Raw genomic sequence first — 17,266 nt, forward strand, 5'->3', positions numbered from 1 at the left:
CTTTATTATCCAATTCTACCCATTCTTTTAGCCACACCAAGCTTGCTGCCGCATGGTATAATCTTAGGTCTGGGACCCCCCATCCTCCCCTCTCCTTTGCATCAGTCAACAATCTGTATTGTATCCTTGGCCTTTTCTTCCCCCATATAAATTTACTCAACCCTTTCCTCCATTTTTCGAAAATTTCCTTTTTTTCCACAATTGGGAGCATTTGAAATAAGAATGATAATTTTGGTAATATTACCATTTTGATCGCCGCTATCCTTGCAGATAACGTCATCTGTAGATTACTCCATCTTTCTAACTCTCTCTCTATCTCCTTCCATTTTTTCCCATAATTATTTTCAAATAGGTTTATATTTTTGGCTGTAATTTCAATTCCCAAATACTTCACTTTATTTACAATTTCCCATCCTGATTTTTCCCTCAATTCTTTTATCCCTTTTTCTCTTAAATTTTTTGTAATAATTTTCGTTTTGTTCATATTTATTTTAAAGCCCGATACTTTACCGTAATCATTTAGAACTCTTTTCAAATGCCCTATTGTCTCTAGAGGATCCTCTAAAATTATGATGACGTCATCTGCAAAAGCTCGCGTTTTATATGTACTTCTACCCACTTTAATTCCTTTAATCCTCTCGCTTTCTTTTATTTCCTTCAGTAGGCTTTCAATTGTTAGGATGAAAAGGAGGGGGGAGAGTGGGCATCCCTGCCGGGTGCCCCTTGATATTTCAATTTCTTCGGAGAGGTCTCCATTTATTATCAGAGTTCCTTTTTGTTTTTTTTAAATTGTATCTATACTTCTGAAAAAATTCCCTTCTATTCCTATTTCTTTTATTACTCCTTTCATATACTCCCAGTTGACATTGTCAAATGCCTTCTCCGCGTCCAGGAATATCAAGGCAGCTTCCCGACCAGGGTTCCAATCAAGGTATTCAATCAAATTGATCAGAATTCTAACATTATTGTTCATCCTCCTTTGGGGGAGAAATCCTTGTTGTTCTTTTTCTATGATTCTATTTAGCACCCCCTTTAATCTTTTTGCCATGATTGCTGCGAATATCTTGTAATCAACATTTAATAGGGAAATGGGCCTAAAGTTCTCTACTGAATCCATTTTGTCTCCCTTCGGTATGAGAGTTATAAAAGCCTCTTGCCGAGACTGGGGCATTTTCCCTTCTTCCATTATTTTATTGACTACTTTCACATAAGTCTCTCCTATTTCTTCTTTGAGGGTTTTGTAATGCTGGCTAGTGAGCCCATCCGTACCAGGGGACTTCCCTGCTTTTAAATTCCCAATTGCTTCATGTACCTCTTGCAAGGAAATGGGTTTATTTAACCTCTCTTTCTCTTCCTCCCTTATCTTTTCTAACTTATGGTTTCTGATATATTCTCTTATCATTTTCTCATTAATTTGGTCTCCTTTATACAAATTCCCATAATATTTCATGAAGCATTTATGTATATTTTCTCTCTTAACCCAATTTTTCCCATCCATTTTGATATTTGTGATTATTCTTTCATTCTGTTTCTTTTTTAATTGCCAAGCCAATAACTTCCCCACTTTCCCCCCCATTTCAAAATTTCTTTGTTTGGCCCACTTAATTTTTTTCTCCATTTCTTGTCCCGTTAATATTGATAACTCTGTTTGCAGAATCTTAATTTCAGATGCCACTTTAGTATCTTTGGGTTTTTTTACTAATTCTTTTTCTTTTTCCTCGAGTTCTTTTTGGATCTTATTTAAATTGTTTTCCCTTTGTCTTCTTATTTATTAAATGTTTAAAATGGGACCCCATGGTGGGGATGGGGGGAAGTCCTGAGATTCGGAGGAATCTCTATATGAATATACTTTACAGTTCTTTGTTTATAACTTTGTATATGGAAAAACAATAAAAATGATTAAAAAGAAGAAGAAGAAGATATTCTGCACAGATGCATAATCTCATGGCCAGTTGAAGTATTTGCATGGGCAAATAATCATGGGCATTACGGTTCCACAGCATGGTCAGTCAAGGAGGACATCAGCACAACACAATACCATTATCTCCATAGATCAAGTGTTCATTGAAGAAGAGAATGTTAAAAAGCTGACGTACATACTATTGTAGAAACAGACCCAACATCCAATGGACCATAGTAACATTTGCCCTGAGCGGAAATTGGACACAGACATTTCAGAGTTGAAAGTCAGAAGCTGCATTGGCTACAGAGCATCATGGGCATCCATTATGGTCAGGATGTTGCCCTTTAGCTAATACAGGGCAACCAAGAATTGCAAGAGAGGAACTGAGTGTGCCTGGTTGTTTGAGGGAAATGAAAATTATATTTCATGGCACTAAAGATAGGGCACATTGCCATAATCATTTCCATTAATTAAGATTCCGTACACGTATGTTCAATAAATGAAAATAAGAACAAAGTGGGGGTGCTTTCACATATGATTTTAGTGATGTGTAGCGGCACCATTTTACCTCAGAAGGCTTGGCATACAGATGTAACTATTTAACTTATTTAGTTTGTTTATCAAAGGTTTAGGATCTCGTCTGGAGGGACTCATAGCAAAGATTTTATACAGAGGTAAATAACATGAACTGCCAACCTAGCAGTTCGAAAGCATGTCAAAGTGCAAATAGATAAATAGGTACCGCTACAGTGGGAAGGTAAACAGTGTTTCTGCGTGCTGCTCTGGTTCGCCAGAGGCGGCTTTGTCATACTGGCCACATGGTCTGGAAGCTGTACGCCGGCTCCCTCGGCCAATAACGCGAGATGAGCACCGCAACCCCAGAGTCGGTCACGACTTATCTTAAATATCAATACATCAATGAGGATTTAACAAAAATGCTATCATTTACAGAAGTGTCGTGAAATTAATAACATATAGGACAATCTTTCCACAGAAATATCTTTTGGGATGTGGCCTCATGAAGTTTGAGCTTCACGCTGACAGGAGCAGAAACAATTTCTTCACATTCACCTCAGCTCCACAGCAGTTTCCCCAAAAGTCATCATGCTCAGGAACTAAAATTTAGAGCCCTTTATAACAAAAAAGATATCAACCAAAAAAAGAGGGAATCTTACAGTGCTGAGGAAATTCATAACTCATTTTGAAAGTTTAAGGGAAGCCTCACTACCAACCTGCACTTAAAGGTTCAGGGCCTTACAGAAAGGTAACATTGGGCATATCTAAACTTTCTGAGGTAGTTGCCCATAATGGTGGCTGCTCTTTGCCTCACCTCTCCTAATGAATGTGTTTGCCCTTGTTAAAGTAATGCACAGCAGTGGGTTACACAGGCCCTTCCTAGGTTTAAGGTTTCAAGGAGGGAGGAAGAAGCAAAAATGCTTCATGTCAAAGGTGGGAGCCTTGCCCAACGAGTCTGAGGAGCATATAGTTAAAATTATAAAGGCAAGTGAGAAAAAAGTTCTTTAAGTTCCGCATAGCCCTTGCCCATCAACACTTCACCATCACGCCCCACTCATCGTAACCGTTGGCTGAGGTGGTTGTTTAATTCTGCCCAATAGTAGGGCCGGCAACAGAACCAACCTTTATATACCAAAGTCCTCTCACTAAGTTTACATCTTATTTCCACAAGCCGTGTGTGTGTGTGTGTGTGTGTGTGTGTGTGTGTGTGTGTGTGTGTGTGTCCGTGTACACACACACACACACCTCTGAAACTCAGGATAGCATTTGATGCATCTAATGAAATGGACCGTAGTGTCTTCTTATGCCATAATAAATTTGATTATCTTTAAGGTAAGATTCTCTGGGTGCCATTCAACTAAATGCTAATCAGACCTACTCAAATTAATTTACCTGAGCCTTAATTTCTATTGGTCTACTCTGAGTAAAATGTAGTTGACTACTACCCTTTGGTAGTAGTCCCATCACCTCCTGGCAAATAGAAGGGGAAGAAATGGAGGCAGTGAGAGATTTTACTTTCTAGGGTTCCATGATCACTGCAGATGGTGACAGCAGTCACGAAATTAAAAGACGCCTGCTTCTTGGGAGAAAAGCAATGACAAACCTTGACAGCATCTTAAAAAGCAGAGACATCACCTTGCCAACAAAGGTCCATATAGTTAAAGCTATGGTTTTCCCAGTACTGTAGTGATGTATGGAAGTGAGAGCTGGACCATAAAGAAGGCTGATTGCTAAAGAATTGATGCTTTTGAATTATGGTGCTGGAGGAGACTCTTTTTTTATAATAATTTTTATTAATTTTACACAATAAAGCAAGACGTACATAACATATTCTCCCTCTTCTTCTACCCCCCCCCACGAGCCCACTCCTGCCACGAGAGAGTCCCATGCAAAGTGGATAGTTGAAGGTGGTCCATTTTATAATTGGGTTTGTCCCCTCCTCCCTCTCCCCCCCCAGAGCCCCCTCCTGCCACCAGGAAGCTCTAGGATGGCGAGGGAAGATTAAGGAGGGAGTCCACCCAACTATCTATCTATCTATACATATCTTATAAAAAAGAAAAGCCCCACCCCCCCCCCACAAAAAATGAAAAGAGAAAAGAAAAACAGAAAAACAAAAACAAAAAAGAAGAAGAAAAATACCATATCCATTCATTATCCATAAACATTATTTTGAAGGCTTCCCCTACCTCCCCCCTTCCCCGGTCTTCATTTTAAATTCTCCTTTAACAGTTTTCTTATCATTGTCCCCTTTCTTTTTGCCAATTTTTCTAACCTTCTTTTAAATATACTAATCCTTTTTCTTATAACTTCTTACAACATTCTAAATTTAATATTATCATTTTCATAACATATCTTAATTCAACCTATTCAAAATCTGTTTTCTTCCCTTGCCTAAATTTTCCTCCAAAAACCTCCATAACGTTTAAACCATTTTTTCATTCCCAATTTTAATTCACTATAAGACTATCCTCTAATATACCTTCTCTTCCCCTATTCCCAGCTAACCCCTTCCATTCTAGCAAGTTCCATAATCGTCAGTCCAGTTTTCAGTCCTTTTAATCAGTCCTAGTAATCAAATGTCCATTCTCCTTTCATCCCACCCCCTTTCTCCAATGTTTTACAACCCAGCAATCATTGTGCCCCCCCCCCGGGATTTTCCCACTTCTTTGAACGTCCTTTTCCTTGTTCTGAATTCCTACAAGTTCCTGTCCTTCCCTCCACATAAGAGGGATATTCCTCAAGCCTTCTTGTTGTACGTATTCCTCTTTTCCTTCGTGGTGGACTTCATTTTGGTTTACACTATCACTGTCACTGTCTTTCGATTCAATTTCTGTACTGTCTTCGTCTGGTATTCCATCATTAGTGTCCTCCATCTGTAGTTGCTGCTTTATTTCTTGCAGTTGTATTCCGTCATGGTACATTCCAGTTTTCAGTTCCCACAGGCTTCTCAAAACATTTTGCTGAAACCCAGGTGGATACACTTTTGTTGACATTTTCCAGTCCTTTCAAGGTCAAAACTTGTCTTGGAGGACGGGAAATAGTCACTACTTATTTCCCCAACCGCATTTTCACAAAACTGGCTGCAATGTATCTTCTCAAAGTCCTATTACATTAAATTCTATACAAATATTTAACATATGAATTCCAGAAAGTCAAAAACTCTTTTCCTTCTTTTCCTTTATAATATCCTAATAAACTCACTGATCTGTCAGGGCTGCCGGCTCCAGGGAAAAAATAGGCTTTTCCCAATTCTGATTCCTCTCTTTGTCGGGAATTTTAATCATCAATATCCTTCTCCCCTTTTACCCTGCTTCCAGGGGAGAATCTTTTTTAAGTCCTTGAAGATATCTTTATATTAAAAAGAAACTTCTGATCTCGGCTTCGGGTACTTTTATTAACTGCTTCTTAAAACTACCAGTGGGAGGAGGTGGCTTCCGTTTTTCTCTCTCTCCCATTTCCAAATTATAATCCAATAAAATGCTTTTAAATCCTTTACTCACAGTCTTTTTTCCAGCTTGTTCTTTGGAAGTATCCAGCGCTCTCAGCCTCCGGCTCGGAGCTTCACTCCGTTAGGGTAACGCTGTCGCTCAAGATGCCCCCCGTGACTACTACCCTTCTTGCTCCGGGGCTCTTATTAGAGCTTACCGGAGAGTTGGGGAGTCCGGATTGGGGCTCTGCTGAGCAATTTCATCCCCGGGATGCTCGACCCGGGGTTCTTTGGGGCGCAACGTCGCTCTCGCTGCTCTCCCCCCTGGAGAGGAGACTCTTGAGAGCCCCATGGACTGCAAGAAGATCAAACCTATCCATTCTGAAGGAAATCAGCCCTGAGTGCTCACTGGTAGGACAGATCCTGAAGCTGAGGCTCCAATAATATGTAACTAAATAATATGATATTGGGGAGTTGCGATGTGTGTGTGTGTATGTATGTGTGGCTGTACCGGTAATTGTGTTTTTGTTTTTGTTTTTGTTTTCATGGGACGGCATTCAATTTCATTGTACTATGTACAAGGACAATAAAGTATCTATCTAAAACAATTAAGCAGGAACCAACAGGCTACTTTTTGTCCCCAGATCTGTCCCCCTGAACTGGAGCACATTGGAATTGTTTGGATCAAGGCGCACATGTCAAAACTACGTCCCTTCAGAAAGGGTGGAACTACCTTGCCAAAATAATCTATGCCTGCAGCAATCATGCTACTACTGTTCAGTTTTCCACCCCACCCATCAGAAAAGAAGAAAAAGAAGAAAAAAGAGGCTTTGTGAGTTCTCAAAAGAAACTGGATAAAGCACAGGGAAAACACAGGAGAATAAATATTTGATTATGTTACGTAGCTTCCCCATTAAATGTGAATGGGGGAACAGTGGAGATTATTTTTCCCCTTTTCTTTTTGTGTGGGTTTTTTATAAAATTTTTTATTTATTTTGACAAAGTAATAATCATAAATAAATAAGAATAAAATTGTGCACCCCACCACTGAGACCATTCCATTGTAACTATCCAACCTCCCAAAATTTCAACACCTCTTGCGATGGTTTGACCCCTTTCCGTTTTAACAGTACAAATTCTACAAACCCCCTCCATATCTCCTCAAAATAATTTCTCCTGCATATTCCCCATCTTACCTTTATCATTAATAGCTATATCACACATCTCTTTATACCATTCTTCCCTTTTATATTCTGCTTGCCCCTTCCACTTCCTACCGTAGCTATAATAATTCGTGCAGCTACCAATAAATTTGTGAGCATGTCCTTCATAGCCTATGAACCTTCCACACCATCGTAAATTGGTAATAATGCTACCTCTGGATTTTCGGTCAGCTTTAACTCAGTGATTTCTGTTATTTCCTTAAACACCCCTTGCCAAAAAAATGTACATATTTGTACACATTTACACCCCCACCACATATGAACATAATTCCCTGTTTCCTGGCATCCCCTCCAACATAACACTGAATATTCCTTGTTTTTTTGTGTGGAGATTCTAACTCACAGTGAAAAACATCCCTGGCTGACTTAACCACAATCTGAGATTTGAAGGAGTAGAGTGACATCTAGTGAGTAAGTTCTTTTCCACAGTTTCATCAGTTTAGATATTTGAGGACACCCAATCAGTGTGTACATTTGTTCTAAATGCTTCATTGGGGTCATTCATTATGGCCCAAAGGGGTCCTGTTATCCTCCATATTAAATACAGCACACCCAGGTTAATCATGAAAAGACCGCAATTGTTTTTTGATAGGATAAACTTATTGGTTTCTGTAATTAGTAGAATCCAGAAATTCATTGAATTCAGAAGTATACAAGTACGCAGACTCTTTCCCTGCAAATTCTATTGCTGGAAAAACAGTAGCAACTCCTTGAGCGCTTCAGGAATATTTTTCATTATGGACATATTGATACCACTTTTTCAGAAGAACAGAGGAAGTTGTTTATAGAGTGCAATGCAATTTGATGACCAGTTGAAGATTTTAACACAATTACCTGCTGCAAAAACCACCTATATAAATGACTTCTGTTTGAGAACTCTAAAGGGAGGTGGAAGGGTGGCAACGTCCACGTAAATAAAAGCCACCACAGAGAGAAGGAAAGGGCATCTTTAATAGTTGTTGTGCCACTACTGAATTCAGGAATATAGAATCTGAATTATTTGCACACCAGAGCCAAAATGCTTTTACAACCTCAAAAAGCTGGAGGCTGTTAGTAATTTGGAAAATGCAGGTGAAAGACATTAACAAGTTCAAGGCTATCAGCATTGTGTGTGTGGGAAACACATTAAAAAAGGACAAGTTGACACTGATTTTGACAAAGCCAGCTTGAAAGCCAGCAGGACAAACCATTAGAATTGTTGTGAGTTGCTGCTGTTGTTTTGGCAGGGTTAGGCTGTATGCATGAGTCCCTTCTAATTGCTGGATCCAGCAAGGATTCCATTGCTGGAATAGTCAGACCAGCTTCTTGGTAATGTCCCTAAGTATGGACCCTTGATTTCTGCTTCAGACCAAGAAGAAGAAGAGTTTGGATTTGATATCCCGCTTTATCACTACCCTAAGGAGTCACAAAGTGGCTAACATTCTCCTTTTCCTTCCTCTCCCCCACAACAAACACTCTGTGAGGTGAGTGGGGCTGAGAGACTTCAGAGAAGTGTGACTAGCCCAAGGACACCCAGCAGCTGCATGTGGAGGTGCGGAGACACGAACCCGGTCCCCCAGATTAAGAATCTACTGCTCTTAACTGTGGCAATGGGAGAAGCAAGACCTTTTCGGAGTGTTGATGCCATGAGCCCCTCCATCGTAAGCTCAGGTTGCATATATGTGAATAAACCATATATCGTAAAGACACCACAGTCTCTGCTGTACCTCATTCTGAATGGAACATGAACCCCGGGAAAGTGTCTGGAACCCCTGGAATCTCACTCCTCTCAGTGATTGGGGTGACATGCAACAATATGTTTCTCTCCCCACCCGCACATCTTCTTTGACATAGGGAGGAGGGAGCTGGAACAGCCTTTGCAGCTGGCATGGGATCAGGCACTTCAAAGCTGTAGAAACTGAACAGAACTGCAGTGATAAGCTGAGATCCTGTACAACTTGTCCTGGTAGCACAGCCCTCCTTTCTCAATGTTTTTCCTTTATTGTTTCTGGCAGGTTGCCCGCCCCCATGAATGATCTGTATTTATTGTTTACTGCACTAGATGAGTTGTCAGAATTCAAACCTTCTGGCCTATCCAACAGTTGGATAAATGAAAGCGGTGCTTGAAGAATACAGGATTTGTGCATGAAATAGGTAAATGGGTTACTGAAAAAGATTATTGGAGTGTCTCCACCCCCATTGTTCAGCCCGCACACTGAGGTCCGGCACCGAGGGCCTTCTGGCGGTTCCCTCATTGTGAGAAGTAAGGCTACAGGCAACCAGGTAGAGGGCCTTCTCGGTAGTGGCACCCACCCTGTGGAATGCCCCCCCCGTCAGATGTCAAGGAAAAAAGCAACTATCTGACTTTTAGAAGACATCTGAAGGCAACCCTGTTTAGGGAAGCTTTTAATGTTTGATGTTTTATTGTGTTTTTAATATTCTGTTGGGAGCCACCCAGAGTGGCTGGGGAAACCCAGCCAGATGGGTGGGGTAATAATAATAATAATAATAATAATAATAATAATAATAAAGCTCAGTAGCACTTGGGAATGCTTTATCCTAACCCTTATATTTGCCAGTAATGTTGCAAAATAAATCCTTGCTTCCCCTCACCCCCAGAGGCTTCCCCGACCCCAAGAATTTACAGTTCAGCAGCGTATAAATACACATTGACTTGCAAATGATGTGGCAGTTGGTGGTGTTTGCTCAAACTAATTTATTGCAACTTGTTTGCCTGGTTTTTATTTGATTAGAATTATCACTGGGAAGAAGAAAATGTTGATGAGGAGGACTGCATGAAAGCATCAACCGTCATGTAGTGCTGCTGGTGTCCCACAATTTATTCACTCTCCAGTTTCCTCCCTGAGGATGTTAATTTGCTGATTTGCCCTTTATTTGACTTTCCATTTCATCCTGGTAGAAGATGAGAGATAACAGCAACATCCAGAAAGGTCAAAAACACTGCCCACATTTAGAAATATATATTTGGGAAATATGCAGATAGTCTTTATAAGTTATGCATACATTTGCATTCCTTTTAAGATCGATGTCCATCTATAGTACATGAAAGCCAGGGTGATGTATTGGTTAGCGTGCAGGACTAGGACCAGGGAGACCTGGGTTCAAATCCCCCACTTTTCCATGAAGCAGACTGGCTCACCTTGGGCCAGCCACACAGTCTAGCCCACTTCATAGGGTTGTTTGAGGATAACTGGGGTGGGGTATTGCATTTTGTTAACTACCTTAAAAGTACTTGTGGCAAAGTGGGTAACAGAAATTGCTTAAGAAGAAATTAACACTACTTAACATAGAAACTGCCTCACATGTACTTTTACGTTGTCGTTTGTATGAAGATATACGTTTGACTTTTATTACACCTGTCTTGCAAAAGTTCATGAAAGAATCCGAACATCATAGTTTAAAACTACTGCTAGAGGACAAGAATCCCAAGACTACATTAAATGTAGCCAAATTTTGTGTGTCTGCAATCAATCGCAGGAAGCAAGTGGTATCCCATAATGATCCAACCCCTAAATGTTAACTACAGGGGGTTCGTTAATAAGTAATTTTAATTTTATATTTAAAGCCTTGTTATATTCACTCTGCCCTTTGTATTTTTGTTATGTTTTATGATCTGTGATATTGTGCGTGTTGATGCTGGTCTGTGACCGTATTAATAAATTCATTCATTCATACTTAACATACTGACTCCAAATAAACTTGGAGAAGACGCCTGAAGGAATTGAAGCCTGAAAGGAAGTGAATTTTTTTTACCAATAAGTATTACTAAAAAAAAAAGAAAGTAGGAATCAGTAAAGAGGAAGAATAGGCTGCCTTTGCATCTACTGCCTTGCCTCATTTTTAGGTAACGTATTACAATTGTTGTAGCTTTCCTCCCAACAGTGACGTCCTCCAAAGTACACTGGGAATTGCATTTTACCCCTCACAAAGCTACAATTCCTGACAGCCTTAATGAACTACAGTTCCCAGGATAACAGGGAAGCCTGCTTTCCAGTGTCTTGAGGGTGGGGCAGGATGAAGGTGGGGGTGGAAGCTGTATTCCCAAAACCTAAAACAGTCCAGCCCCACTAATTATTATTATGATTTTGAGAGGAAGGTCAAGCTGGGATCTTGAATGATGACACATCTGTTTTACGTGCGTTTGTTTCCACCCTATCTTACCTCTCATTTACTGTTACATTCTGCTTGCCAGTCCCCTGGTATGACAGGAGAAACCAGTTCTTTAAACTTCTGCAAGGGACAAGCCACTTCGCAGCCCGGCAAAATGAGCTGTTCAGGTGGAGAATCAGTACTGGTCCGATAATACATCTCGATGGTGAACTGACTGCAAAGAAGAAAGTCAGGTCGCCCCCTGATTGGACTACAATGTGGTCATTCTCATAAGATGCAGCCATATATTGCCCCGGGATCACTAGAAAACTTCCATTCTAAAATAAATGCTCTGAGATAATGGATGGGTGGAGTTATGTATTGCTAGCCAATGAAGGGTCTATGTAACAGTGGCAGAACGCTGAAATACATGCAAGCAAATTGCTTAAAATGCTCTCCAGAGATGAAGGCAACATCTGGGGACTCAAGGTTGAAAAACTCTGGCACAAAGTGTGGCTCAGCCCTTTCTGTCTTTCAAAGGCACGCACACCTCAGCCCAACTATGAAATGATAATTCAAAAGCATTTTGAACAGCTGGACTTCAGGCTCAAACACAGAGGGAATGCAACTGGTTTTTGACCCATTTTAACAGTGCACAAATTGAGAAAAGAAATACTGCACTCACTGTGGGTTTGAGAAGCTGAGTGAATTTGCAAAAGTTTACCCAGTGAACCACTGCTGGCTATTTCACCTGTGAGTTCATATTTACCCATCGTCTTCTTTATATAGTTCAAAAAAATTGGCAAGCGGCATATGGAGGCAGATGTGGTTTCAAAACATCCAGTGCTATCTGGAGGACAGCTAATGTGATATCGTGCTATAAAGGGAAAGAAAAGAATTCCTTACAACTCTCATTACAGAAGTGTGTCTGCGCACGTGCGCACACGCACACACACGCACACAAGTTCTGATCTCAGACCCTGTTAGCTCTATGGATGCCATATTAGACAAGTCCTCTGATTATGGCCTATGACATGTGAAATATCTATTTTTCACAATTATGCAACCAGGAGCTTAAAAAGAAAGAAATGCACAACTTAGGAGTTGTAGGATCCTCAGGCTGGTTCTAGACAGTCAGATAATTCAGTATTTTAACATGTAGTTTCTTCACATTTGTAGCTCATTCCCTCTTACACTTCTACATAGAAATCCTGGACTTTAAGTACGCAAAAAAACCAAACTCCTACCCCACCCATGTAATCTATATGCCCCCAAAAGGTTTTCATGGCAGGTTCCATGCCTACTCAAATGTACTCAGTGCTTTAGGATAAGGTAGAGAGTGTGTGTCCCTGTTGTATTTTTCTGAGCTTTGCAGTGCTTCTGTTCTTACTGAGGTGGTCTTTTCCCAAGGTGGTGGTCCTCAAGGGAGGGGGTTGTTTGGCCCTGTGTAGTTGCCAGTGTGGGGTTGCACAGGCTTTGATTTCCCTCCCATTTCATTTAACATCTACATCAGGGGTCAGAAACCTTTTTCAGCCGTGGGCCAGTCCACTGTCCCTCAGACCATGTGGGGGGCTGGACTATATATATATATATATAGGGGGGGAATGAACGAATTCCTATGCCCCACAAATAATCCAGAGATGCATTTTAAATAAAAGGGCACATTCTACTCATGTAAAATCAGGCTGATTCCCGGACTGTCCGCGGGCCGGATTGAGAAGGCGATTGGGCCAGATCCGGCCCCCGGGCCTTGGGTTACCTACCCCTGATCTATACACAGTGGAACCTCGGTTTACGAACACCTGGGTTTACGAATTTTCGGTTTACGAATGCCGCGGACCCGTCTGGAATGGATTAATTCACTTTCCATTACTTTCAATGGGAAAGTTTGCTTCAGTTTATGAACGCTTCAGTTTATGAACAGACTTCCGGAACCAATCGTGTTCATAAACCGAGGTACCACTGTATTATCGAAGAGTCCCATTTCCCCCCCTTCCTGCTGATGGCATGACTATCTACATGAAACTACTGAGTGGGGTCCCATCTGGAGTTTGGGAGTCAATAGACCATCAATATCCTGATGCCACCTCATGAGAAGAGAAGACTCCCTTGAAAAGACCCTGATGTTGGGAAAGATGGAGGGCACTAGGAGAAGGGGATGACAGAGGACGAGATGGTTGGACAGTGTTCTCGAAGCTACAAACATGAGTTTGACCAAACTGCGGGAGGCAGTGCAAGACAGGAGTGCCTGGCATGCTATGGTCCATGGGGTCACGAAGAGTCGGACACGACTAAACGACTAAACAACAACAACAACATCCTGATGCCCTGCAGCTCTACAAGGCACAAGAGAGAAGTAAAACATGACAACCTTAATTATGTAAGAACCTGTCATATTTGGGGGGGGGGAATGAATTGTGGTTTGGGATGCAGAATGTTAGCAGCAGTGAAATGGAGAGAGCCACTTGTTTAACAAATACATGCCAGCACAGAAATGGATATGTTACACCCCTACTTGAGGTTCCCTCTTCCCAGCCCAAGAATCTGGTTAATTTTTATTTTATTCTATTTTTTGCATTTTGGTTGTCTTTTAAGCTATACTCATGACACCTGGGGATTGCCCTGATGTGGCCTTCAATATCACTGAGATGTTACATTAATCACCTATCTGGAAGTGTGACTGTTCTGATCTGGCACATCACACCTGATCTGAGTTGTAGGGCTGTGCAGGTTTCCTGCCTCAAACCCTCCCCATGTGTTCCCAAGGTACAATGTACTGTGTGGAGCCCAATCCAGACCAGAAGGGCAGGGTCGCAGGATCAGGGGCACAGCTGCTTTTCCTTCAAATTAAAAAGTGGTGTTCAACTCAACTTTTAAAATATGTGATGAACATAATGTGAATTGAGTAGACAAACAGTGTCGCCAAATAGAAAGGGGAGCTAGAAAGGAGCAGGAAAAATGTGAACTATAGCAGGTTTGGTCAATTTAAAATGTTCATACCTACAGCCGAATACATTAACATTTTTCTTCCATCAGTGGCCTTAGTAGCATCTGTCATCTTAACCAAAATATCTCTTACAAGGAGACCTTAGTGATGAGACAAATACTGGTGAAATCAAGGAGCCATTCAAAGCCTTTCACTCCCTTTTATCTTTAACCTACTGTGATAGCAATTCCACGCCCCCCACCCCACCCCACCCCCCAGCTAGGACTAAGAACATCTAACTTCCCACTCTTACTGCTTCTGTGTCTTTTTGTTTGTATCTGCCTGAATGACTGCTTGAGCAACTTTTGTGACCCTTGTTTTTTCTAGGCTGGGATCTGAGATTTCTGACACCACCTTGCATTATGGCTCTTACTTAGCACCACAGCTCCAAGACATGTTTATATATATATATATATATATATATATATATATATATATATATATATATATATATATACATATATACATACACACACATACATATCCTGAACTCTCTTAATATCAATATCTCTATATCTTCAAGATATACTGAAGGGAAACATTCCTCTCTAAGGCTGCAATGTTTCCACTGAATAGTTTTCAGGAACGCCAAATGCTTCCTTGCCTTTTCCGCTGAATGAGGCACAGTATGAACTGGAATTGGTTGCCAAGGGATGTCTGCGTTCCAGATTTGGGAACCTTGGGGAGGAAAAAGACCGGCCAGATTGGCTTGAGCGCTCATAATGGTTCAATCATGATCTGTACTTTGGACATAAATGTAGAGAGTAGAGAAAAGGAAAAGTGTAGTTATAGGAGAGTGCTGCTTTTTTGATCCTACAACAGAAGGTATAATTTGATTTGAATTCCAGTAAAATACTCTCTTGGGGAGACTTGGACATGGCTCGGTCATTAAGCATACACCCCAAAGAGAAACAGAAGAAAGAACAACATTTGAGAATCATTGGTGAATATTTTCACCCAACTTCTGCCAGGAGTCATGAGGCAGATTTGACTGACAAGCCACCTGTTCCTGCATGTTCACTCTGTTGTGAGGGCTGACGAACTCATGTGGATATGTGAAAGTGTGAGTCATGTCACTGGACTTCACAATTCATTTTCTCAGAATACAAACCATAGCAGTTCATAACGTGTGCCTTAAAATGTGGCGAGCGTTGGAACCCAGTCCTTCTGTAGCTTTTGGTTTAGTCCTAGCCAGTGAAGAACCCCCTTCTCTGTCTTCCTCAATCACCAAATGCTGGGAAATGTCAATGATTTCTGGGGCTTATTCCCCAGTGTGGTTGTTATTCTTTTTGTCGTGAGTGTTATTATTTTAATTTATTCCCTGCCCTTCACTGTAAGGTCCCAGGGGATGTTACAACAATATTGGGGGTGGGTCAGAGAGGACCAAAATAGAGGAGGACATGGGAAAAGAAAGAGAGGGGCCTTCACCTTCTTTCCTCTGCTGCCATGCTGATAACAGCCATTGTAGGGAGGAGGAAGCATGGAGATACTTGGCAACAGTCCCTGCCGCTGCTGCTGGACAAGGAGATTTGGGGCACATGGGGATCGCAGTTATGAGTAAGTTTAGAACCCCAACGGGTTCTAATAATTCGGCGTTCCCTCTCCTCCACACACATTCTCCACTTCTGCTTGTATTTGCTTGTCCTGATCTAAAGAGCATGGGGGGAACTCATCTGTTACGTTTCCATAAACCTTACTGCCAAATGAACAGGGGGAAAGTCTCGTGTTAGCTCCGATACTTGCTTCATTTCACTTGTAGTCATCACTTAAGTAGCCCTTATATCTCTCCTTTATGAATTGGCCCAATTTGTATTGCTGCTGCATTTCCTTTCTGTGGGAACAAGAACATAAGTGTGCCTATAGAACCCATTGATAGATTGTGCTGCCCTTCCAGGCTACCTATGACAATTTCATAAGATAATGGAATACAGTACTGAGCAGGATAACAATGTTGGTTGCAAATTGCATCGTGAAAAAAAAAATAAGCATGGAATTTTGGCCTATTCCTTTTCACAGCATCAAGAGAACAGGAAGGTTTAAACCTAAATTTGTGGCAGGTCTCATATCTCAGCACAGCTATATTTTAAAAAAAATACTAAGCAGATCGCACAATTTCTAAATGTATGATTGCTTTTCTATCTTTCAAAATGAATTTATGTATTTTACATTCCATAACTTTTAATTTGGGGTCAATGGGCTGCAAATAAATTCTATTTATTTTCAAGCCTCTTCCACTGAAACAGGAATTCATGAGAGCCTGCAATAATAAATAATAAGCTACTCCAATGCTTCAGCAACCACATAGCAATTTTGACAATTGAGCAGTATGTAGATCCTGTTACATAAAATAATTAAACAAGCAAAGAAAACCTTCCTTTATAATCTACTTTGATCAATGAGTATCTTAATAAGTAAGAAATTAATTTAATTAATCAATCACAGCATGCTTTCATTTCTAACAGCAGCTATCAGACCGTTGTGAGCTGTCCGTATCCTCCTGGCCAAACGTCTTCTTTGACCTCATTAGTGGGAAAAGTTGAAGTGGGATTTCTGTCTCCGTGTCGGTAAACCTGGTGAAATGGTTTGAAAAGTGTATTGGTTTTCAGAGACAATAGAATTTGATGTAATTTATCAGAATTGAACATTAGCTTCTATAAAGAGACGAGTACTGGCACCTCCACCAAAAGCACCGCCTTTTGGAAACTGAGAGGAGATACGAGAGCTATCTTCAGGTATTTCAAGGGCTGTCATGTGGAAGAGGAAACAAGCTTGTTTTCTCCTGCTCTGGAAGGTAGGACTTGAACCAATGGCTTCAAGTTACAAGAAAGGAGATTCTGACTGATGGTAAAAGCTGTTCAACAAGCATTCTGTTCAACAAGCTGTTCAACAAGTGGAGCAGACTCCCTTGGAAGTGGTGGACTCTCCTTCACTGGAGGTATTTAGGCAGAGGTTGGGTGGCCATCTGTCATATGGCAGCCCTGCCAGTGTCTTAGGAGGGAGTGCTCACCAGTAGCAGTGCCACAGTTTACCACATCTAAAATAATAGCCCCCATTTTGCGTCATCTATAATGCCCAAAGCTTTGTAGGAGAGGAGGAGAGTGGCTGCTGTCACAAAAACGGAC

At 41.0% G+C, this 17,266-nt stretch overlaps 1 pseudogene; it reads right to left on the reverse strand.

The window, feature by feature from the left end:
• Positions 1–11,233: 11,233 nt before the first annotated feature.
• LOC118092146 (lysosomal acid phosphatase-like) lies at positions 11,234–17,197 on the reverse strand (annotated as a pseudogene).
• Positions 17,198–17,266: the final 69 nt, after the last annotated feature.

Source organism: Zootoca vivipara, chromosome 11 (genome assembly GCF_965207765.1).
Source record: "Zootoca vivipara chromosome 11, rZooViv2.hap1.1, whole genome shotgun sequence".
Taxonomy (NCBI): Eukaryota; Metazoa; Chordata; class Lepidosauria; order Squamata; family Lacertidae; genus Zootoca; species Zootoca vivipara.